The 23651-nt window shown below is 43.1% G+C and overlaps 1 long non-coding RNA gene across 1 annotated transcript in view; it reads right to left on the reverse strand.

Moving 5' to 3' along the window:
• The window catches only part of LOC308569895, a 40854-nt gene extending 18524 nt beyond the window's left edge, over positions 1 to 22330 (reverse strand). Inside the window, exons 1-2 of the long non-coding RNA XR_014000914.1 lie at positions 22156 to 22330; positions 8460 to 8537 (exon numbers count right to left, since the gene is read on the reverse strand). This is a non-coding gene — a long non-coding RNA (uncharacterized lncRNA). The remainder of the gene's footprint in view (positions 1 to 8459; positions 8538 to 22155) is intronic.
• Positions 22331 to 23651: the final 1321 nt, after the last annotated feature.

Below are 23651 nucleotides of genomic sequence, written 5' to 3' on the forward strand. Positions count from 1 at the left end.
TCTTTTTTAAACAAAAACACAGACACTTTCTTCTCCATTCACCTGGAAAGAGGGGTTGATTCTTCAGCCACTCTAGAAATTGTAGCTCTGTGAGGAGAATAAAGGTGTCCTAATAATTCTCAGCACCCTTGAGAAACTACAGCTCCCATGATCCTTTGGGGGAAGCCATGATATAATACTGCTTTAAATGTATAGTGCAGATGTGGCCTCTGTTGCAAGCAGCAACCTGCTGCACAGTGTTCTCTCCATAAACCGTTTTGTATTAAAGCTGTTGTTGTTCATGCATCCTGCGTGTGGCCTTCTTTTGACACTTTTCAAATAATCATTAGTATATTGTTTTTTTAAAAAGGAAGAGTTTGAAGGTAACGGAGTTTTTTGTTAAACTGAAGTCACAGCTAGAACGATTACTTCAGTCATTTCAAGACAATTCATCAACCTATTTCTTAACATCCATCCCTAGAAGACCGACTGAGGAAAGTTTTGTCCAACTTCTGGTTCTTCATGAGTGTTCCCAGGGCCTTGCCAAGCTCACATGACCAGCCTTCTCTTGGCGTGCTCCCCAGCTTTAAAAATGGTTACCTTCAAACTGGCTAGCACAACTGTCTTGAAATCTCCCAGCTGTGGCCTATTACTCACTACTGTCAACTGACTAACACTAGGTCTCGCTCTCAAAATGAGAAGAAACCAGGGCAGTATGCCACAACCATTTACTGACTGTAATGCTTTGTTCCAAACATATAGTATGTCTTCTGAAAAAAAGCCATGGGCCTCCAGAACTTCCCAGGTTACTAACATGAAATTTGCTGCCACAAGCTGTGAAAGCCACTGGCTAAAATGGATGTTAAACTGGATGACAGCCAGTCATTGAGACTTCGTCTCTTCATGCTAGTGAGCCATGATAGCTTAATGAAACCCCATGCTCAAGAGCAGTATATCTATAGATGATGATGATGATGATTTATTTATACTCCAGCCATCTGGCTGGGTTTCCCCAGCCACTCTGAGCGGCTTCCAACAAAATATTAAAAATACATTAAAACATCAGTCATTAAAAACTTCCCTAAACAGGGCTGTCTTCAGATGTCTTCTGAACATGAGGTACCGTATTTTTTGCACCATAACACTCACTTTTTTCCTCCTAAAAAGTAAGGGGAAATGTCTGTGCGTGTTATGGAGGGAATGCCTACGGGTGACATGCCTACGGGTTTTCCTCCTCTAAAAACTACGTGCATGTTATGGTCGGGTGCGTGTTATAGAGCGAAAAATACGGTAGTTGTTTAATTCTTTGACATCTAATGGGAGGGCATTCCACAAGGCGGGCACCAGTGCTGAGAAGGCCCTCTGCCTGGTTCCCTGTAACCTCACTTCTCACAGTGAGGGAACCGCCAGAAGGCCCTCGGTGCTGGACCTCAGTGTCCGGGTTGAATGATGGGGGTGGAGACGCTCCTTCAGGAATACTGGGCAGAGGCCATTTAGGGCTTTAAAGGTCAGCACCAACACTTTGAATTGTGCCCGGAAACATACTGGGAGCCAATGTAGGTCTTTCAAGACCGGTGTTATGTGGTCTCGGCGGCTGCTCCCAGTCACCAGTCTAGCTGCCACATTCTGGATTAGTTGTGGTTTCCGGGTCACCTTCAAAGGTAGCCCCACGTAGAGCTCATTGCAGTAGTCCAAGCAGGAGATAACCAGAGCATGCACCACTCTGGCAAGACAATCCACGGGCAGTTAGGGTCTCAGCCTGCGTACCAGATGGAGTTGGTAGACAGCTGCCCTGGACACAGAATTGACCTGTGTCTCCATGGACAGGTGTGAGTCCAAAATGACTCCCAGGCTGCACACCTGGTCCTTCAGGGGCACAGTTACCCCATTCAGGACCAGGGAGTCCTCCACACCAGCCCACCCCCTATCCCCCCAAAACAGTACTTCTGTCTTGTCAGGATTCAACCTCAATAAATATTAAATGTGGGGTATAAATAATGGGAGAGTGCTGCTATCTTCTCGCCTAGCTTACTGGCTTAGCAGAGGCTTTGGTTGACTACTGTTGGAAACAGCATCACTTATCAACTGGCTCTCCAAGGTTTCAGACAAGGAGTCTTTGACCAGCCCTGTGTAGAGGCATGGGTGTACCTTCTGCATGCAAAGCAAGCACTCCGCCATTGAGCTACAGTCCTTCCCCATATCTAATCATGCAGCAGCAATCCATGGATATTAACTTTAACTCTGTTCGCTTCAAGTAAGTTGAGGCTCTTAAGGCAAGACAATTGTAAAAGTTCTCTCTCTTTTATCTCAGTAATTGACTCTTTTCCTCCCTCATTCTCCTCTCCAGCTAGTTCATTTCCACATGACACATTAGATCTATTCCTCTTCTCCAGTTAAGTTAGTTGAACATATATTTGCAGTTTAGCATTTAGTAACCGAGCAGCCGTAATATAATTCCACTGCGATGTTCTCTGCCAGATGTGATTGTTCTCCACAGCTGGGAGGGATATTAAGGGACTATTGCGTAACTCCTATTCCCATTCTAGCACGGAGGGAAATTAAAATTTGCAATTCAAGAACTGTGTCCCCAAATCACTCCTAGCGCTTCCTCCTGGGCTGTTTCACCTGTCAGTTTATAGTTAAATAAAGTCCTGCTTTTCATTTTAATCTCTGGCCAGACACCGGTTCATCTCTCATTTTCGCTCACTCTTCAGGCATACAAGTTCTTTGGCTTTAATTGCCTGTCATTTTTGTTGACCAGAAAATGGAACATTGCAAAAATCCAGACTTCAATGCCATCAAGCCTATAAAAGACTCCTTCATTACTCCACCTGATTAGGAACATCCTCTTAACAGATCTACATTTTAATAAGCAGGGCTAAATCATTAGCTTTGAAGTGAAGTTTATTCAGATGTGATCCTTCTTTGAGGACTTACTAAATTGAAGAGGGGATGAGGTATATAATTTATGACAAAAGGGACCTGGAAGAACTAACTTGTAGATTAGAAATCCGACTGCAGTTGAATGTGCAACAGATGTCTGGCAAACATTTGCCTCTGTGCTGCCAAGTGAGGCAAGCGCAGGTCTGCACTTGGGAAGGAACACAGAGAGGGAGATTAGAAGATTGCAATCCTAAACCACTTAGGGGCGTTGCATACATTACATGCTCCTACACAAAACAGGAAGCCATAGCCAATCAGAGCTTTCTGGACCACACACCTTTTGTGACTGGAAACATGTGTTAGTTGAATGCACGTATTAAACATTTAATGGGAATGCATTCAAAATGCAATGTCTGAAGGAGCAATTGCCCAACCATCTTAGTGAATGGATGCAATGGTCTAGTCCTGCAATGGCCACCACAGGAGCAACTGGAGGACGAATTTATTACGTCCTTCATCCTAAAGTCCCAACAACTAGAACACAATACAAGAAACAGTATAAAACAACTTGCAATCATGCCCTAAAAACATACATCTCAAGTGTCAAAGGACAGACGAAGACCTAAGGGGCAAAGAGAAAGGCCTGGGGGTCGCATGTGAGCCCTGAGCCAGAGGTTCCCCACCCCTGGTTTAGTGAGTGAGGGGCACCTACGGTAAGTTCATTTGTGTTCATCACTCAGGTCAATTTCATATTCCAAACGTCAGCCAGGACATCTCCTGGAAAGCACCTATTTTTCTTTAAGCAAAACCGACAACTTATTTATTCTCAGCAGACACTCTAATCACCTGTATTTACAATGAACATGGGAAGCAAAGAGCATGCTAAGCATGGATGGCTAGGATGCATTTAAAAATTATTATGAATAATTTCTAAGGTACATTCCAAATGACCCAAAGTGCTTTAAGATCCTTGCTTGGCACCACCTGTAAGAGGAAGGTTAGGCTGAGCGATAGACCACCCAGCAGGCTTGGAAAGTAAAAAGGGATTTTAATCTGTGTCTCTCAATGTTCTAGCATGCTGTAAATCCTTTACTGTTCCTTTGGACTAAATCAAATTATTTTATCGTCTTTTTTTTTGTCATCTTTGTGCTATATTTTTGTTTTGTTTTCTTTTTTAAACTTATATCCTGCCCCCTTTGTCAAAAGGCCCAAGGGCAGTTTACAGCAATGAAAAAATAAGTAAAAACAAAACAAAATCAAGCAATTCAACACAGTAAATAAACTTCATCTATTTGGGAACATATTACTATACAGGCCAGAGCTCAGCATTCAAAGCCCTGCTGAAAAAGACAAGTATTTAGCTAGTGCCCAAAACTATGCACCTGGACCTCTGGTGGGGAGGGGGTGCATTCCATAATAGGGGGGCTATTGCTGAAAAGGCCTTTTAGTGAGTCACAGGCCCCTGCGTTTCACTCAGTGATGAAGCGTCGGAAGGTCTCACATCACAGGCAAGATGGTATGGGGAGAGGCACTCCTTCAGGTAATGAGCCCTTAAGATGTTCAGGGCTTCATAAGTCAGAACCAAAACCATGACTCAGGCTCAGAGCCGATACAGATCTTTGCATACTGGTGATATAGGGTCTCTCACTGTCAGATCGAGAAAAAGCAACTCCATTTCCCACCAGCTGAAATCTCCAAACTGTCTTCAAGGGCGGCCCTACCTAGAGCCCAATGAAGTAGTCTAAACCAGAGTATGGATCACTGTGCCTAGCTATCCCTAGCCACAACTAGCAAGATCTGGAAATGGGCTTTCTATGCTACTGGATAAGGGGAAACCTTGATAAGGGGAAACCTTGATAAGGGAAAACCTAGGAGTCCCCCCAGATTAAAGATCTAGTTCTTCAGGGGGAGTGCAACTGCATTCAGGCTGCCTCCCTGATTCAGAGGCCCATTAATCCAAAGCACCTTTGCTTAGCCAGGATTCAGCTTCAGCCTGAAACACTGCAGGAAGCTTTGCATCTTCCACATTTGTGCATTTTTCCACAAGAAAGCAGTCTGTTTCTCACGGGTGGTATAAATTATGCAAGGTTTTCTATATAGCATAAGTTCTAATTGACCTCCGCTGACTAAATTGCTACAAATAATGTGCAACCCTGGATGGGGATTAATGAAGCAGCATGTGGACTCTGACCTGTTGGAACACACACTGTTGCATCTTCAGTGGGGGAAACAGCACTTTTAAATTAAAAGCATATTTTATGCACTCATGCCATAAATATTCTGTGGTCAGGTGAGGCAGAAGTACAGAACAGACACCTACCAAAGAAGGATAGGGGAAAGGGATCCAACTTGTGCAATTCAGACACAAGCCCCCCCTTCCTTTTTTGTTTTCAGAACAAAAGAAATAAAATTGGAGTAACAGACAGCAAAATGCACAAAGGACACCCAACCCACATGGCTGATGTTACCATCACATCCACATCTCTGAGAAGCACTAAAATAATGCTTAAATCCTTGTTTGGGGGTCCTCAAGTGAGGGTACCATGGTACACTTGCTTTTTGTCGGCCAAGGCCATCTGCCCTCCCATTTTGTTGTTGTTGCCTGTTTTTTCTCCTTTGGCCTGTGTTTTTAGGAGGGGTGTATGTAGGTGTTCTGCCTGTTGTTTGTGTTTGGATGGGAAAATTCTGAGCAATGGGTATTTTGTAGTGACAGTGGGATTCTTCCACGTGGGATTCTCTTGCAGACAACCATAGTGTCTGGAGACAAGCAGTCACGTCATGTATCCAAAGCAGTGACCAGAGGAGGAATGACTCCTGGGAGGAGCATAGACAGAAGAAACACCATGGTGCATGTGCAACAGCACAACTGGACACCTTCATCTGTCCCAGCTGCAAGAAAACATGTCTCTCCTGCATTGGTCTCTACAGCCACAGCAGGTACTGCAACCTTCCAACAGACTGACCTCACCCCAAAGGTGCGCTCCATTGTCTCCCAAGACAGATGGACACCAACTAACCATTCAAAATATAACTTTGCTGAAGCTTAGCTTATGGGAGTCTGGGTCTGGCTCAGTGCCTGTGTAGGAATGTTTAGGAAGGTAGGAGAGGATATATTACTGGTAATTAGATATGATCCCTCCTCACTCACACTAGTAAGCATACATAGCAGAGCACATTCCTTGCAGCAAATACTGAAGCTGTTGATGACTGGTTTCAGTCTGTTAATTAAGCAATCCAGGAAGCCCTTTGTGCAGACTGGATTCTTCCTGGTAATTTCCCCTTTATTTTCCTCTTTAAATAATAACACAGTTTACTCACATTCAGTAGCAACTAAAGGAAGGCTTTAGTTGTAGTTACAGGTAAAGGTAAAGGGACCCCTGACCATTAGGTCCAGGCACAGACAACTCTGGGGTTGTGGCGCTCATCTCATTTTATTGGCTGAGGGAGCCGGCGTACAGCTTCCGGGTCATGTGGCCAGCATGACTAAACCGCTTCTGGTGAACCAGAGCAGCGCACGGAAATGCTGTTTACCTTCCCACCGGAGCAGTACCTATTTATCTACTTGCACTTTGATGTGCTTTCAAACTGCTAGGTTGGCAGGAGCAGGTTGGCAGAACAACAGGAGTTCACCCCATCACAGGGATTTGAACCACCAACCTTCTGATCAGCAAGCCCTAGGCTCTGTGGTTTAACCCACAGTGCCACCCACGTCCCTGTAGTTACAGGTACATTTGTAGATTAAAGTGCAGAGAAGAGAAGTCTGAGCTAAGCCTTAGACTTACAACATGGGCTTACATCCTTTGTTATTGATGAGCCATGTGCTGGATAACAGCCAGAGAAGTCCAAAAGAGAAGTCCAAAAAGAGAGATCTAAAAATAGGAAGGCGGCTGTGTGCCCAGCCCTTTTACTTGGGTCAGCTAGGGTCACGCCCATCTACCTGGTCACACTCAGGGGGAGGTGGCTCTCAACAGGTATGACAGGAAATCCTCCCTGTTTGGAGCCACCTTCCTCTGTGTGCCCATCCAAGCAAGCAGGAAATGTTGGACGTGAATGCTCTTGCTATACATCCCACAACCTGGATAGGAACCAACTCAAATCCCATCACAAGAGAATGCCAGGATACAAATTTAAATGAATATGCAAGAATTACCCCACTGAGGGTATTGGTGGGCTTCAACTATAGCAGAAATGGCAGTTCCACTTCCTTTGTTGCTTATTAGCATTCAGCTTTTTTGATTAACATCCAAGTTACTTCTTAGCAATCAAAGGCAGTATTGCTTTATTGCTTTTATAACATATGAATTTTGTTTGCCCATCTGGTCTAGCGTTGTCTCCTCTGACTGGAAGCAACTTTCCTGGATCTCAGGCAAGTTTCTTTCCATTCACTGGCTCTTTCACTGGGAAAGCTGGTGACTGAACCTGGAAGACCCTTCTTCATCCAAAGCATGCACTCTACCACTAAGCCACTGGCCCTCCTTATTTACTAGATTGCTTTTTCTTACCCTAATATTGGGCCGCCACTTACTTCTGAGCTATGAGACTGTACTTCAACTTCTATTCAAACAAATGATTTAAGGTTCACACCACTGAACGGAGATTCCCCAGGGCCAATAATTTTGATGCTCAACTTGCTAAGTTGGTTCTCTTTAATGCGATGTTCTCCACGCATGGTAGAACATTAAGCAATGCCATGTCCTGATCTTTCCAGGACCCAGCAATTTGCAAAGGAATGCAGTGCCTAGATTGCTAAAGAACGAAATAATGATGTTATTACAGATAGTATCTCTGACTCCTGTATTGCCTTCCCCTAACCCAGCAACCAACACTGTTCCTGACAATATCTATCATCTATCTATCTATCTATCTATCTATCTATCTATCTATCTCTATCTATATCTATCTATCATCTATCTATCTATCTATCTATCTATCTATCTATCTATCATCTATCTATCTATCTATAATGGCATATGTTTAATTTAAACATACAGGCAGGAAAATGCAGTCCTTCATTAGCCTGAGTATCTGCAGCTGGAAAACCAAAGGAGTACAGATGAACTTTCACTGCACTGATAACATAAAGCATGAATATTGGAGAAAAACACATTTCCAACTAGATATTGAAATGTCCCCAGTCAACAAGGATCACAACATGCTACATCAACAAAACACCTGGTCTGATCCCCCACCCACCCTTGGTTTTTTTTTTAAAAAAAATGAAACAGCATTCTTTATAGCATGCAAATCCCGGTCCTTGGATCGTCACAATAAGAGAAATCCTGACCCATGATGGTTTTTTTAGTGATATGAGAAGGGCTCGCTAGTCCAGTTTTCACCTTCAGTGTTAAGAACAGCAGAGTTCTTATCTCGAATGTGTCTCTTTATAATTATGTAATTACACACCTCATTTATCCAATTGTTAAGCCAGGAGTTTGATTAAATATTAACAACGGCCTGGTTCTTCTAGTGTCATTAGTTGGAAAGCAACCCTGTAATCTCAGGTAACACATGATAGCAATTATCGTTCACAGTCACACTTAGCAGAAACCCCAGCACAATCAGGACAGATAAGGCTGCTCAGTCGAAAACGCATTTACCTGGACTGCCTTTGTTATCTTAACAGCACCGAGGATAATGTAGGTTTCACGCCACTTACGTGCTGTATATGAAGTAAACTGCAATGTGGAATTTTATCACAGTGTTAGTAAGCTGTTAAATGTTCTAATTGAAAAAAATTATCAAATTCAAATTAAATTGAATTAATTTGAATTGATAAGCAGTTAAATGTTCACCTACTCAACCTATTTCTTCAACACAGTACAGCAGGCTATATGAGGGTCAAGCAAAATGCAATATCAATTTGCATGAAGGAAATTAATTGGTTGATATGTAAACTGTAATTACAGAGAAGCTGGAGAAGCCTTGGAATCTTAGAAGTGGGGGAATTTAACTCTTTTCCTGTCATGGCCCCAACAAAAATTGCCCCTCTAAAGCTGCTATTTGCATTTCAAGCGAAGCTTGCTTTGATGCAGCTTCAGAGTGGTGTGTTGTTGTTTTTCTTGGAACTGTGATAGGGAGAGAATGTTAAACCTGCATTTCTGTTTCCCATGGTCCTGAGGCCTAGCTAGGCTTCCCCACAGCTGCTATCCATATAGCATTAAAAAAATCTGCAAATTAATTGCATTTATGCAATTAAGGCCACATCTAGTTCGGCCCTGAGATCACAACCTTTGACAGCAAATGTATGACTGGTTTTTCCATGATGTGTCCGCCCAGTATAACTGCCACTAAAGAATTAAACTGGAAATGGAGAAGGGGGAAACACGGGTACCACGGACAGCTACCATAGGTGACATACGACTGCTTTAGACAATTAGGTTGACTGAACTCCGCAAAAAAACAAACAAACAAACTGATTTACCAGAGAACAGGAGATTGACCAAAAGGCCTCAAGGAGTCTCTCTAAGTTCAAATGGAAGGATATGAATGTTTGGTGCACAGAAAAGAGGGTGGCTTTGAGTTTTCAGAGGAAACTTCTACCTTTTTATTTGCAATTCTCCTTGGCAGGGCTAGGCTCCAGTAGACCTGATGCATCAGTCTCCACTGGTTCTAGAACTAGAGCCATTATGTCCCATCCTGTCTGGTCTAGCAGTAAATACATTTGGCATCCTGAATAGCTCAGCTCATAATTCTTCATGATGTGTGTATGCTGTGTCGCTGGTCTCATAAGCCTTCAACACTGCTTTATGCCTTAGCCACACACCTTGCAGAACTGTGCTGTCATGTCAAATATCTGGTCCCAGGTGTTATATTGCTTATGCATGTTAAAACTAGGGTTCTAAGCTAACTATTTTATGGTGAATTGTTTTTCATCATTATATAGAGAGCAGCTGAAAAGCTTCTGGTTTTCTGTTACAGAATTCAGATTATTTTTATTTCCCTCCCACATTTGTAAACTATTCATCACTTTTGGTAAAATGTTGTGGCAGACAGCTGCAAGATCTTAGCTGATTGAATTTATTGATTGCATCCTCCTGGATCTTGCAAATCTTATTTCGAATTTTTGCATCTGCCAATTATGTTTTAGGAGCTATTTATCATAAAGCTGGGATGAATAGCACATACATACATACATACATACATTTGGGGGGCATTTGTGTCCCCCCAAAATGTATGCATGGTTCCACTCCACTGTGCACCTGTCAGAATCTCCCCATTTGCTCCAAGCGAGGGGGAAATTCTCCACAAAGTGAAACATGACCTTGTGTATGAGGAGCAGGACTCCATTTAAGTGAATGGGTAAGCCAGGCATCCCCAAACTTGGCCCTCCAGATGTTTTGGAACTACAATTCCCATCATCCCTGACCACTGGTCCTGTTAGCTAGGGATGATGGGAATTGTAGTTCCAAAACATCTGGAGGGCCGAATTTGGGGGTGCCTGGGGTAGGAATGCCTATTCAGTCATTAACTTTAGGTGTGCTCACATTTCTGTCTCAGAATATAGTGAAGTTGTTGGGGTTTTCCTGGTGCATTTCACAATTATTTCTCCCCAAACTGTTCACATCAACTTATTCATTAGTGTCAGATTTGTTTCTGTTTGTGTCCACACCAGGGGGTGTTGACAGAGTGGGGATATATATCCTCTCTCCCTCTCTTTCTCACTACATACAGAGCCAGGGAAAATGTTTTGTAGTGGAGCTTAGATTTTGCAGATCTAACATATCCAGTTCTGAAAAAGGAATATTCCACAATGTGATCCCTTACAAAGAAAGAAGTTTGAAGATTTCAGTCATTAAAATAATCAAGGGTTCCAATACCAGCTGGCTAGATGGCCTGTTCCCTGGATATGTAATATTGTAGGTCATTATCGATCTTTTAAAAGCGAGCAGTTGAACCCAACTCCATTAGATTTAAACAGACTGTAACCTTTTTGTAAGCTTAAAACTTAAATATAAACTGGGCAACACATAATTTACATGCTGAATGCATTTGTTTATCCTTTTTGGAAAGATATATGGAAGTCCTTGGAGGCTTTTGAAGGTTTATTAAGACTTGAAGGTGATTATTTGGCCTATTGAAGATTCAGAAGAGGAAGTGCAGAGAGCTGAAAAGAACAGATACCAGAGTATTAAATCTAACCTTGATATTCTGAACAGCAGACACCTTTAAAAGATTTGTGTGTATGCGTGATACCACATGTCAGCTGTAAACTAGAGATTCTGTTGCTTTGTAGACTTAACAGAAATGAAATTCTAGCATCTGCTTTGCAAAACAAAGCAATAATCTCCTTAAGTGAGACGGAAAAACAAATTCTATTTTCAGAATAAATTACAATTTCAAGTTCCTGAAGTTTGATTCTCCACCAATCAGAATAAAACCTGTTTAAAGCTAAGACCCTAAAGTATTTAGCTTAAAATAATTTCCAGCATAAGTGAGAGAACTTACTTCTAAATAAACATGGAAGTAAACAGAATATAAGCACAGGAACATAGGCAGTTGCCTTAATCCAAGTCAGATCATTCCCCATTCAGTTTAGTACTGGGGGTTTTTAATATAATTTTTTTCTATACTTTTTTAAAGGTAAAGGGACCCCTGACCGTTAGGTCCAGTCGTGGCCGACTCTGGGGTTGCGGCGCTCATCTCGCTTTATTGGCCGAGGGAGCCGGCGTACAGCTTCCGGGTCATGTGGCCAGCATGACTAAGCCGCTTCTGGCGAACCAGAGCAGCACACGGAAATGCTGTTTACCTTCCCGCCGGAGCGGTACCTATTTATCTACTCGCACTTTGACATGCTTTCGAACTGCTAGGTTGGCAGGAGCAGGGACCGAGCAACGGGAGCTCACCCCGTCGCGGGGATTCGAACCGCCAATCTTCTGATCGGCAAGTCCTAGGCTCTGTGGTTTAACCCACAGTGCCACCCACATCCCTTTCAGTTTAGTACTGTTGACGAAGGCTGGCAGTACCTTGAACTTAGCCCAGTAGGTATTTGACAGACAGCTAGAGAACCCAGAGAAGACTGTCTAATTTAGGATCTTACTGCATGGGCAGGCACATATATGAAGCAGTGATCCTTCAGGTATCCTGGTCACAAACAAGGGAAGCTCTGACGGTCAAGGACATATCAATTGTATCCTGCAGTAGTGGTGGTGAAATCTTGCTCATGTTAATCTTGGGTGTTTCATTAGCTCCATTTGGGGGGGGGGGGATGAAACTTTTTCCAAATAATTTGTGGTTTAACTTCTATAATCCCTTGTCTCCCCCACACAAAATGATCAATTAATATTTCACAGCCAGCTCAGAAGACCATCCTCACTGGAGAGGTTTACTAATTATACACAGGAGACTAAGGCTAGGTTTTTGTGATGTACCCATTCAACATTTCAGCTGTCAAATCCTGGAAGTCTAGTTAAAAGGAATTGATGGAGCATTCTGTGGACAGGGGGAAAAATCTTTACTGAAAGCATGAGGAAAGTTTGTTATGAAGTGCTGCTTATGCATCCACCATTCTGTAAAGCAGTAGCAATATCTTTTGCCACCAGTACCAACACTGAAAGAAAAATAATTCAATGTCCCTTTATGTTTAGAATAAAGCTCTCAGGAACAGAAACATTTAATATTAATAACCTTTCATTATGAGACATTGGCTGGTGCCCGCTTTAGTGTAGCTTCTGTTTCCAAGAGGCGAACTGAGAGATGTGGAGAAAGTGAGATACGTGGCCACAGAATGGGTAGACGGACCATTTGAGTGGGTAGTGACTGAGGAACTGGCCAATCAACCCTTACAACCTTTTGAAATGGACTGTCCCAAAAATTTGATGCTAACAAGAGTTTTGTGAGTTAAAATGTGTGAGAAGGCGGAGTTTACTGTGCGATATTGGACTGGACCACCCTTAGTAAGACAAAACCATTCCCACTGGTGAATAGAGACAAGGAAATCTGTCCATTTTTGTTTCTCTCAAATTCTAATTTTATAATCTTAAATTCAGTTCTCCACTTGTGAATCATTATTTTTTTCAAAATTCATCAGCATTTTAGGAAGAATTTCTCCTAATTTACACCTTTGTTATTTTGTCTAATATGCATATTTGTGGAATCCATTTTCCCTAATATAATCCATTTCTGTACATTATTCTCACCAATATATGCATTTTATGCACACTTTAATATATGCATTTTTGCATACATAACCTGATTAGAGAACTGCATTGTAAAATTAGAAAAATGCAAATTTCAAAGGATGGTTGCCCAACACTGGAAGGGACTCCCTTGGAAAGTGGTGGACTGTTCTTTTTTGGAGAGGTTGGGTGGCCATCCGCTTTATTGAAATTCCTGCATTGCAGGGGGTTGGACTAGATGACCCTCAGAGTCCCAACTCCACATTTCTAGCATTCTATGAAACACTTGACATGAACAATGCTCGAAAAATGCAGGACATCTAAATGCTGCAGAAGGAACAAAGATGAGAGTAATTGGTTCTTCTGACTACATTACTTTGAGCTCAGGGTTGTTGTTTTTTAAGTCTGCAGGAAATGCTCTTAGCGCTTATGGAGCTTAATCAAATAAACTCCAAAAACATTTTATGATTACTTACACACACACACACACACACACACACACACACACACACACACACCATGCAGCCTGCTGTGAATATTTGTATAGTGCTAAAACATAAGAAATATTTTTCAGGACTAGTTATTTGTACAAAATGACTCAGAGATGTTGCCAACATTATTAGCAGGGCTAATGCATGCTTTAAAATGCTGATTAACTGACTAGAGATAAAGTTGATTAAATTGATGGGAGTCCATTTTAATCAACGAGGGGACATTTTAATCAGAGATGCTGCAAATTAAAGATGCAGCTTTTTCATTTCTAAAAAGTACCTCGTGGTGGGATCACAGTGGCTGTTTCTTTGTATAGGGATCCCCAATTCCCATGAGAATGTAAGAAGCTATCTTCTACCAAGTCAGACCATTGGTCCATCTAGCGCCATGTTGTCTACACTGGCTGGCAGCAGCTTTCCAGAGATTCAGTCAAGGGTCTGTCCCAGTCCTACCTGGAGATGCTGGGATTTAACTTAAGGCTTTCTGCATGAACAGCAGATGCACAACCAAAAATCCTCCCAAGTCTTGAGAATCAGTTCACAATGGGAAATCAACCCCAGGCCACTGCCTGATGCAATATCTATCCCCCCACAAAAAACTGCATTTCTCTTTCAGTCTAGGTAACTCATTGCAAGGGCCACCAATCAATCCAGACCACCTGCCCCAGCCAACCACTGGCTTGCCCCCCCTGCCTGCCTGTCTTCCACTATTTTTAAAGAAAAGACTGATTGATTGATTGATTGATTGATTTGATTGCATGTGGGTGGCGCTGTGAGTTAAACTGCAGAGCCTAGGACTTGCCGATCAGAAGATTGGCGGTTCGAATCCCTGCAACCGGGTGAGCTCCCGTTGCTCGGTCCCTGCTCCTGCCAACCTAGCAGTTCAAAAGCATGTCAAAGTGCAAGTAGATAAATAGGTACCGCTCCAGTGGGAAGGTAAACGGCGTTTCCGTGCGCTGCTCTGGTTCACCAGAAGCGGCTTAGTCATCCTGGCCACATGACCCGGAAGCTGTACGCCGGCTCCCTGGGCCAATAAAGCGAGATGAGGGTCGCAACCCCAGAGTCGGTCACGACTGGACCTAATGGTCAAGGGTCCCTTTACCTTTACCTTTATATACCCTTTTCTCTAAGGACTCTAAGTGGTTCTTCCCCCTCCTCCTTTAACCTGCACAACCCTATGAGGTGGGTTAGGCTGAGAGGCACTCTAACCACTATACCATACAACAGTCAAGAATGAAAACTCTGTGTGTGCATGGGCATAATTACACTGATGTCATTCACATTCATTCCAGAGGGCAAGTGATTGGTAGGAGCTAAGCACAAAGGAAACCAGCCTGTGTGCATGTCCTCCAATAAAACAAGTTCTGCGTAGACAATTCTATTTTCATACACTAAGCACAACCCACTGAGCACAATGAAAATCCCTTTCATTTCACTGGGGCATCCAGGGGCACATATCTGTGCCTAATATGCTCTAAAAGGAAAACACAGAGGAGAAAAGTGTGCACCATAATGCATGTCTATTCATACAAATGGAAACCTAGATGTAATTACAGTGTCAATGGCAAGCCACATAAGGGTACCAGTGATGCAAACAATTTGATGCACTTAAGAACTAGTTTTCATAAGAAGCCAGAGGAGCATAAGCCAAGGAATTTACACTATCCTGCCTTTGTAGAATGAAAACAGGAAGCAAAGTCCATGGCTGGAATGAAGTGGTAAAATAGAGACATATTCTAAAGGCATTCTCTACTCTTCAGTTAGAGCTAACAAAGGCTTGCATGAAAGAGTTTCAACAACAAATGCTTTCCATTTCTCTGTATCAGTTCCATTCATAGATCACAGAATCATAGAATTGTGGAGTTGGAAGGGATCCCGAGGGTCATCTAGCCCAACCCCCTGCAATGCAAGAATCTCAACACATGGTTCCCCATCCAACTGAAACCATACCGGACCCTGCTTAGCTTTGCAAATGTGCCAGCAATTTTTATGCAGCACCACTAGGAGGGGGCAAGTTATCTGTAAGACACCAGGCAAAGCTTTCTGGTAAACTGAACCAACACTGCAGCTTTACACACACACCCCAGTCAAGTCCTTTATGTTGGCCAGGTATTCCTGTGAAATAACAAACTTGTGGTGCTCCTTGGTGCTGTCGGCTGCCGGGTCCCCCCGCACCGCACAGCTGTCCTGTCGCCTGCTGTTTTGTTCTGCGTTGCTCCCAGAACTTGATCAACATCTCTCCTCACTAGATGTACTTTGCCAGCTTTTGTCTTCCTCACTAGCTCACCGTTCCTTCTCTTCCCCCTCTCTCCCCACTTTCCAGCCTAACCGCCCTGTCACTTTCCCAATCATCTGATCGCCTTGGCAACAGTTGTCAAGACTGCCAAAAACTGTCTCACCCCTAACTAGTTTCAATTTTACTTATTTCCCCCCGCCCCATGTTCCCCAGGCAAGTAGCCTTATGGAAAATATTAAAACCAAAACAGAAACATTTAAAAACCATCTCATGACAAAACCACATCAATCTGCTGCAAGCACTGAATTGTGAGACAGACAGATTGGCAAATGGCATCTACCGTATTTTTTGCCCTATAGGACGCACCGGCCCATAGGACGCACCTAGATTGGGGGGGGGGGATAAAGGGGGGAAATTATTTTTTTTCCCCAGGCGTGGGGCTGGGGCGGGGGGAGCTCGGGCTTCCCCCGACGCTAGCCCCCAGAACAGGACCCAGAGCGATGCCAAAGCTGCGTGCAGCTTTGGCATCGCTCTGGGAGCTTGTGGGGCTGGAGGAGGGGGAAGCCCCCCCGCCAGCCTTCTAACCAAGTCGGGGGACAGCGGGAAAGGCGCGTTGCACCTCCCGCTGTCCCCCGAGTTTGCGGGGCTGGCGACGGGGAGGAGCAGGCTTATCCCCCCCGCCAGCCTTCTAACCAAGTCGGGGGACAGCGGGAAAGGCGCGCTGCGCCTCCCCGCTGTCCCCTGAGCTTGTGGGGCTGGCGGTGGGGTTCTCCTGAAGCCTGGAGAGCGAGAGGGGTCGGTGCGCACCAACCCCTCTCACTCTCCAGGCTTCAGCAAAAGCCTGCATTCACCCCATAGGACGCACACACATTTCCCCTTCATTTTTGGAGGGGGAAAAGTGCGTCCTATAGGGCGAAAAATACGGTAGTTATTGTGGATTGTATCATCAGGCTGAGAAAGGATCTCTCCAAACTAGGTTATGAGGCTCTGCACAACCACAGTTATAATTAACTTACGAACTGTAATGCCACAGAATGTTACAATGGCCATTAGATATATGGAAGGCAAATTCAGGGAAGGTCAGTTGATCAATAACTATTAATCACAACAGTTAAAAATGGAATCTACGGATTCAGTGGTATTATAAATTTGATCACTAGATCTTGGGTTGAATCAATGGGGATGGTTTCCCAGAGGGGTCTGGCTGGCTGCTGTTAGAGGCAAAAATGGCAGCATCAATTGATCTTTGGTTAAAAGTCCAAACTCCATCCAAATTCCCAGATAATAAATTATATATTTCATTGTTGTAGCATTATATTACCCGAAATGAACAAGAAATAGTAGCTGGAAGGTGGGAATACTCTAACTTTAAATGCTTTTTTTTTTTTTTTTTTTTGCATTCATTTGGCTTGAACATTAAGGGAACTGGGATGTTCCTTTACGATTGGTATCTTCTAGTTAGAGGCCAGGATCCAAAGAACTGTGCAATCCATTGTATGTGACAAAGGAACATTCACAGCACAATTTCATGTATGTTTACCCAGAAATGTCTCATTGGGTTTAACTGGACTTACTCTTAAATGCATGTGCAAAATATTACATTCTATTAATCTCAATTAACAGCTGGAAATCTGCTGTTCTAAATCAGAAAGCTTAAATATTCCATGGGGCTAAAGCAAGCCCCTTATGTCACCACAACAATTCTTAGGATCCTGCCTGTACCATATGCAGTGGTTTTCAATTACTCCAATTAATCTATTTGGGAATAGGAAAAAAGATTCAACCATTCATCAAGGCTAGGTGCTGGACCAGGTAAAATATAAAATGATCATGAAATGGAAGGAGTATTATTCATATCACACAACTTGGGTTCAACACCCTCAGAAGAGAGGCAAGAGAAATCATTTGCATTATCATGATAGGCATATAAGCAAAAAAAAAAAATTCTCCAAAGTTACCTTGAAATTCTTTTTTTCCATTCTTGCCTCATTATACATACCGGCATAGGGAAAACAGACTACAGTTTATCTGCCTCAGAGTTTTGCAGATGTGCCATTTATCTTCTTTAATATGCCTAACAGCAACAGACTTCTGGAGTCTGTCTGTATTCAAAAGTATCTTCTCTCAAGCACTGATTAGCTTGGCAGAACATATAGCAGGTGACCAGATGACTTAAGGGCATGAAGGCAGATTTACTGGCAACCATGTCCGCTTTGCACTTACGACAAGTAACATTCTGGCAGTTAGCAAAAAGTAGTTGGATGGGATTCAGGCACCAACTGTTGCCTGATTGGCTAAGAAGCACAAAAAGGATTTGTTTGAATAGCACATTATGGCAAGCCCAATTTACTTCAGTCTGGAAAAAAAGGAAAAAAAGAAACACCCCTGAATTGGGAAAGAACTAGCCTGCCATGGAAGCTGCAGACACAGCACTTGACTTGAGGTCAAAAATATTCACCCAAGATTATGTATTATACTTCTGCACCACAATGATTTGTTACTTATGCCAATATTGGAGAATTCTTGCTTTCTTTGAACAGTATTATGACAAGTCATTGTCTGATGCAATGCAACAAGTGCAGCAAAGGCCTTCCACTGCAATATTTTTAAGAAGCCAGTTTTGTGCTCCTATCTCTTGATCACACCAAACTTCAAAAGTGTGGCTTAGAAAAGTCATGTCGGATGAATTCCTGGGTAGACTGGCACCTCGTGGGACACATTCCCATGACTCGCGTGGAAGCGGTCTGTACCCAAGATCCACGGTGCAGAGTGATTTTGGCTAGGTGTGGATGGTGAGCCTCAAATGCAAGATTGGCAGAGAGGTTGGAGTAAGACTCTTGACCGACACAATAAGAAATCCCACAATGCAAGAAGTCTTGCATTGTGCCAGGAGCAGCTTCAGTGCAAGGCTGCTGGGCAGGATGAAGAGGATAAAACATATCCCCCAACTGGCCACCTACAATAAAGTACCTAGAGAAATGGCCACTTTTCTCTAACAGAACAGCATGGCTGTAATAACCTTTCCCCTTGTACACCTCTCCATGATGCTTCTAAACTTGCACCAGTGTCCTGGTGTGCTATTTAGATATGCAGGCAAATCTCTGCTGTTGACCTTAAGATCATAAGCAGGCGGCCTGCTGGATCAGACCAAAGGCCCACCTAGCCCAGCATCCTGTCCCCTGCAGTGGAAAACCAGGAAGACCGCAAGCAAGACACGAGTGCAACAAATCTCCTGCTGTCCCATCCCCTCAGAGACTGGTATTCAGAGGCAAGCTGCCGATGGTCCAGGAGGTGGCATACCCAGCTTGACTAGTACCAACTGATAGCCTTTACCCTCCATGAATTTGTCCAATCTGATTTTAAAGCCATCTAGTGGAAGCCATTCCTGGTGAAAGCAAATTATGGAATTTGCTTATGTGAGTTTATGTGAGGTATTTGCTTTGTTATGTTTGTCCTAAATCTCCCACTGTTCAGATTCATTGGGTGGCTCTACATATTAGAATTATGAGAGGGAGAAATAGTTCTCTCTACCCACTTTTATTTACCTCCGTCATCTCCCCTGGTCTTATTTTTCTACACTAAAAAAGCCCTTAAAATTGCAACCTTTCCTCCTAGTGGGAGTTGCTTTTGCTCCTAATCATTTTGGTTGCCCTTTTTCTGCATTTTTCCCAGCTCTGCTGTTTTTTTGTTTGGGTTTGGTTTTGGAGACACAGTAACCAGAATCATACATAGCATGGTCACACCATGAATTTGTAGAAAGCCGTCAAACTCTCCTTAAATTTTAATGCTTAAGGTATAAGGTTTCCCATGCATGTGTGGGTATCTAGCTTCCTGGAGAAGAGCCATAGCTCAGTGGTCGAGCATCTGCTTGCATGGAGACAGTCCCAAATTAAATCTTTGGCATCTCTAGTTAAGGCTGGGCTTGTCTCCTATATGGAAGTATAGAGAGCTGTTGCCAGCCAGTGTGGACAACAGTGAGGTAGATGGATCGATGGTCTGACTCATCATCATCAACCTTTTATTCGACCGTCAGTCAGAAAAAAGTACATTTGTCAATACACAGTTAAAAGCTCCAGGGAAATTTTAGAACTTAACCAACACTAAAATGGGCTAAACAGATAGCCCCATAATGGTCTGACTCAATATAAAGCAGATTCCAATGCTCCTAATTGTGACCTCTCTCCACACACACACACACACACACACACACACACCCCTATTGCCTGCAGGGGAAGAAATCATAACAGAATAAATCAGCTGTAAAATGGTATTAAAATGAGAAGAGACAGCCTTTGCTACTCTTCTCAAGTGATCACATTCCATTTGCTTCAAAAGGATGGAATTTTAGCCTCGTGCCATTTTTCAGAGCAGGCATTTTCACACTCCAGGAATGGTGAAGGGAAGTCAGCATGCAAGCCTTGTACATTTAACCGCATCACGTGAGACGTGATCAGCACGAGTCTGTGCTATAGAAGAGTTTTAGAATAAGAACAGCCCTGCTGGATCAGGCCAGTGGCTCATCTAGTCCAGCATCCTTTGCTCACGGAGGCCAAGCAGATGCCTATTGGGAAGCCTGAGAGCAGATGATATGCAGTTCTCTAAACGTGGACTGTTTTCCTTCCAAAGTAACTACAGATGTAGGTGGAATTTTGAAGGAAGTACGTACAATAAATGATATTACTAAGCTTTCATAAGCTGGGTCTGCATCTGAGGCATTGGACTAAGTTAGGGGCAATATAGGCCATTCTCCCAAATTCCTGCTCATCCCCATCGTGACACTATCTGCCAAAAAGCCAAGTGAATGGAAGATAAAATCTGTATCTAATGAGATGTGACAGGCAGCTTTGGTGGAGCTAACCAGCAGAGGCCTGGATTTCAAGACGTAAATTAAGTGGAGTGCTCGTTGCCAGCGAGGCTGTTAAATTTGCCATAAGAAAGTACAGCTCTTCAGCAAGAGGAGGAGGAGACTCTGCAAGCAAGAGAGGGTGGTGGAACTCTTCCAGAGTCAGATTATTTACGGCGGGAAGAGAAAGAACCGTTTTCCGTGCGGGAAAACTGATGTAAACAGCAAAGCTGTAAAAGAATTAATGGGGAGACAGAGTTGGAGAGAGAAAAAAGGCAAATACTGGCGATCGTTGCAACATTTAAAAACGCTGCAGTTAGAGAAAAGCAGGGTCCAAATTTTTAAATAATAACAGTATGACAAATCCTTATCCTGTGCCCACGGAGAGATCTCGATAGACTCCTACTCCTCACTGGGCATGCGGCTACTGTGCCAGGACCATGGGGTGTGTTGATTCAGATCAGCTTAAGGTGTTTTGCCTATAGCTATTCAGCTGCCCTCCCTTATCCAGGCACAGCCTACTCCCTGGAGACAAGTGCAACTCAGTTCCACAGTGTCAGTAAAACCCAATGCCATTTTGTTTCGTTTAATGAAAGGAAGTTATATAGAGCTTGGAAAAACCTGGAAGTGCTGGTGGCAGATGGAGGAGGGTCCCTCAGAGGTCCTCCTCCTATATGATCTCACCACTTCCATCACCACTGAGGCTCTGCTCATTTTTTCACCCTTGCTCTCCCTTTGGCTTCAAACACAGCTCTCTGGAGGGAGATGGGAAGTTGCTAGGCCTTCTCCTGGCTCCTACCACTGCTTGTTTGCTCAGAAAGGCCAGGTGAACAGACAGTATCAAGAAGGGGGAAAGGGGCTGGAGGGCTCCAGGAACGCAGAGCCTGGTTGCGATCTTGGCAAGGGCCCAGCCATACTGACCCCTGGCACCCACCCCGAAATCTGCATGTATAGAGCCTGTATACTTCTTAACACTGCTATTTTTCTAGAAAAAGAGGTGCCAGAATTCACCCTCTTAGAATGACAATGGCGCCCACATGAAAGGTGCCGGAACCCACCTGTGAGGTGCCAGAACTAAGTTCCAGTGAGTTCTGGCTGAAAAAAAAGCCCTGCTTCTTGATAATGCTGGACACCAGACTGGAGAAAAACAGGAGAATAGTATAGGGATGTGAATAGATGCTTTGTTGTTGTTGTTTAGTCGTTTAGTCGTGTCCGACTCTTCGTGACCCCATGGACCAGAGCACGCCAGGCACTTCTGTCCTCCACTGCCTCCCGCAGTTTGATCAAACTCATGCTGGTAGCTTCAAGAACACCATCCAACCATCTCATTCTCTGTCGTCCCCTTCTCCTTGTGCCCTCCATCTTTCCCAACATCAGGGTCTGATATATTTATTAGATATTATCCTTCCTTCCTTAGGTTTGTAAGTTCAGCAGAGCGCATCCCATTGCAGCTTAAAAGGAAGTTTCGATAGGCTAGTTTTAGCCTTTTCATTTAAGTAATCCAGGATGCTTTAAGGCAGACTGGATTCTCCTGGTATTTCCCCCCTTTCTCCCCCTTAAAACAACAATCACACAGACTTATAAAAGGTAAAAATAACATTTACTCACTCGGAATACTTGTTGAAGAGTAACAAATACAGCAGCTTTGTTCAGTCGGGCTTAAAATGCTAATTCAGTTACAAAGATATGCTTTAGTCTAGTTTGGAATGGTGTCTGAGCATTGCAGCTGAGACATAGCAAATGTTCTCACATTGCTGCCGTGATGAAAAGGAGGATATGCCCAGGTAGGGGTGTGTGGGTGTGGGTGTCTATGCCCTCCCTCTGTCTCTCAAAGAGTCCTCTCTCAAAGAGTCCTCTCTAGCAAACTTACAGGAAAACTCTGTGAGCTTCAGCACCTTTCATGTGCCTATCTGGCAAAACATGAATTGTTGGTTTGACTGCCCTTTAAATATCCCACCAGGAGGACTGTTGCTGATTCCCAGAGACAACTGGCACACCATTCTTTCTTATCTTAAATCCTTAGGGCTCATGTTGTAAAATATACTTCTAAATCTGTGTGCCCCGAATCTATCCTAACTCCAACCCTTCAGAGAAGGAGAAGGGGGAAGTTCAGTTGAACAAGTTTAAATTCTTGGGCTGATGGAGCAAGTTAGCTGGATACTACTTTAAGTGTCCTTGTTGTATCTAGTTGTTGTGGTATAACCAGGTCATTGGTCCCATTTCAATCCAGTACTGGACACTAATATTCAGAATAATCCTGCTTATGTAAAAAGAAAGGATACGCAATGCAAATTAAATTTAAATGCAATGTATATATGGACATAATGGTGTGCATAAATGAACACTTCTGACCACCTACCTTCCAAAAAGTGATGAAAAAGATACAGCATGCTATCTTTACCATTAAATTATATGCAGATTGATACAATTTAAAATGACCATTTAAAACATCCTCGGTAAAAAGGGCAGATCAGATGGTTAGCACTGCAATAGAGACACAGCAGCGCTGATTTTGCTCAAGATGATATAGTTAGGTAAAATATATATCCAAAATTAGTTTTTGGAAAAAAATAAATCAAGCCCAAGGCCAATAGAAACACTTCCATAAAATATTAACTTTCCAGGGGGAAATGAAAAAATAAATCTGCTGTGTTGGCAATCAATATATTGCAGCACTGTGCCAGAAAAGCAGTAAATTAGAAGAAATCAAAAGAAAAATTAAACTAAGTACTTGTTTGGCCTGACTTTCACAAGAAGAAATGAAACCCAAGAAAAACAGAATGTTAGCGATCTCTTTCCAGTTTTAACAACCCTGAACAAACTTAATCATCGAGGCAGTGAGACTCATTTTTCAGCAGAGATACGATTTATGCTTTGATTTTGTCCTTTCTTTGATATATTACTGCAATGTAATAATAAATATGGAAGATAAAGAAAACAGATACATTAGAGGCCATCTTGCTCTCTTTTCTAAAGCAAGTGGGATGAGGAAAAGCATGATGGAGGACCTCTGGAACAATGAAAGATATGGACAGACTCAACACTAAAACGTATCTAGCTAAAATATTAAACCAGGCTAATTCTAACCAATTCATTCACTAGGC

Source organism: Podarcis bocagei (assembly GCF_964188305.1).
Source record: "Podarcis bocagei genome assembly, chromosome: 12".
Lineage (NCBI taxonomy): Eukaryota > Metazoa > Chordata > Lepidosauria > Squamata > Lacertidae > Podarcis > Podarcis bocagei.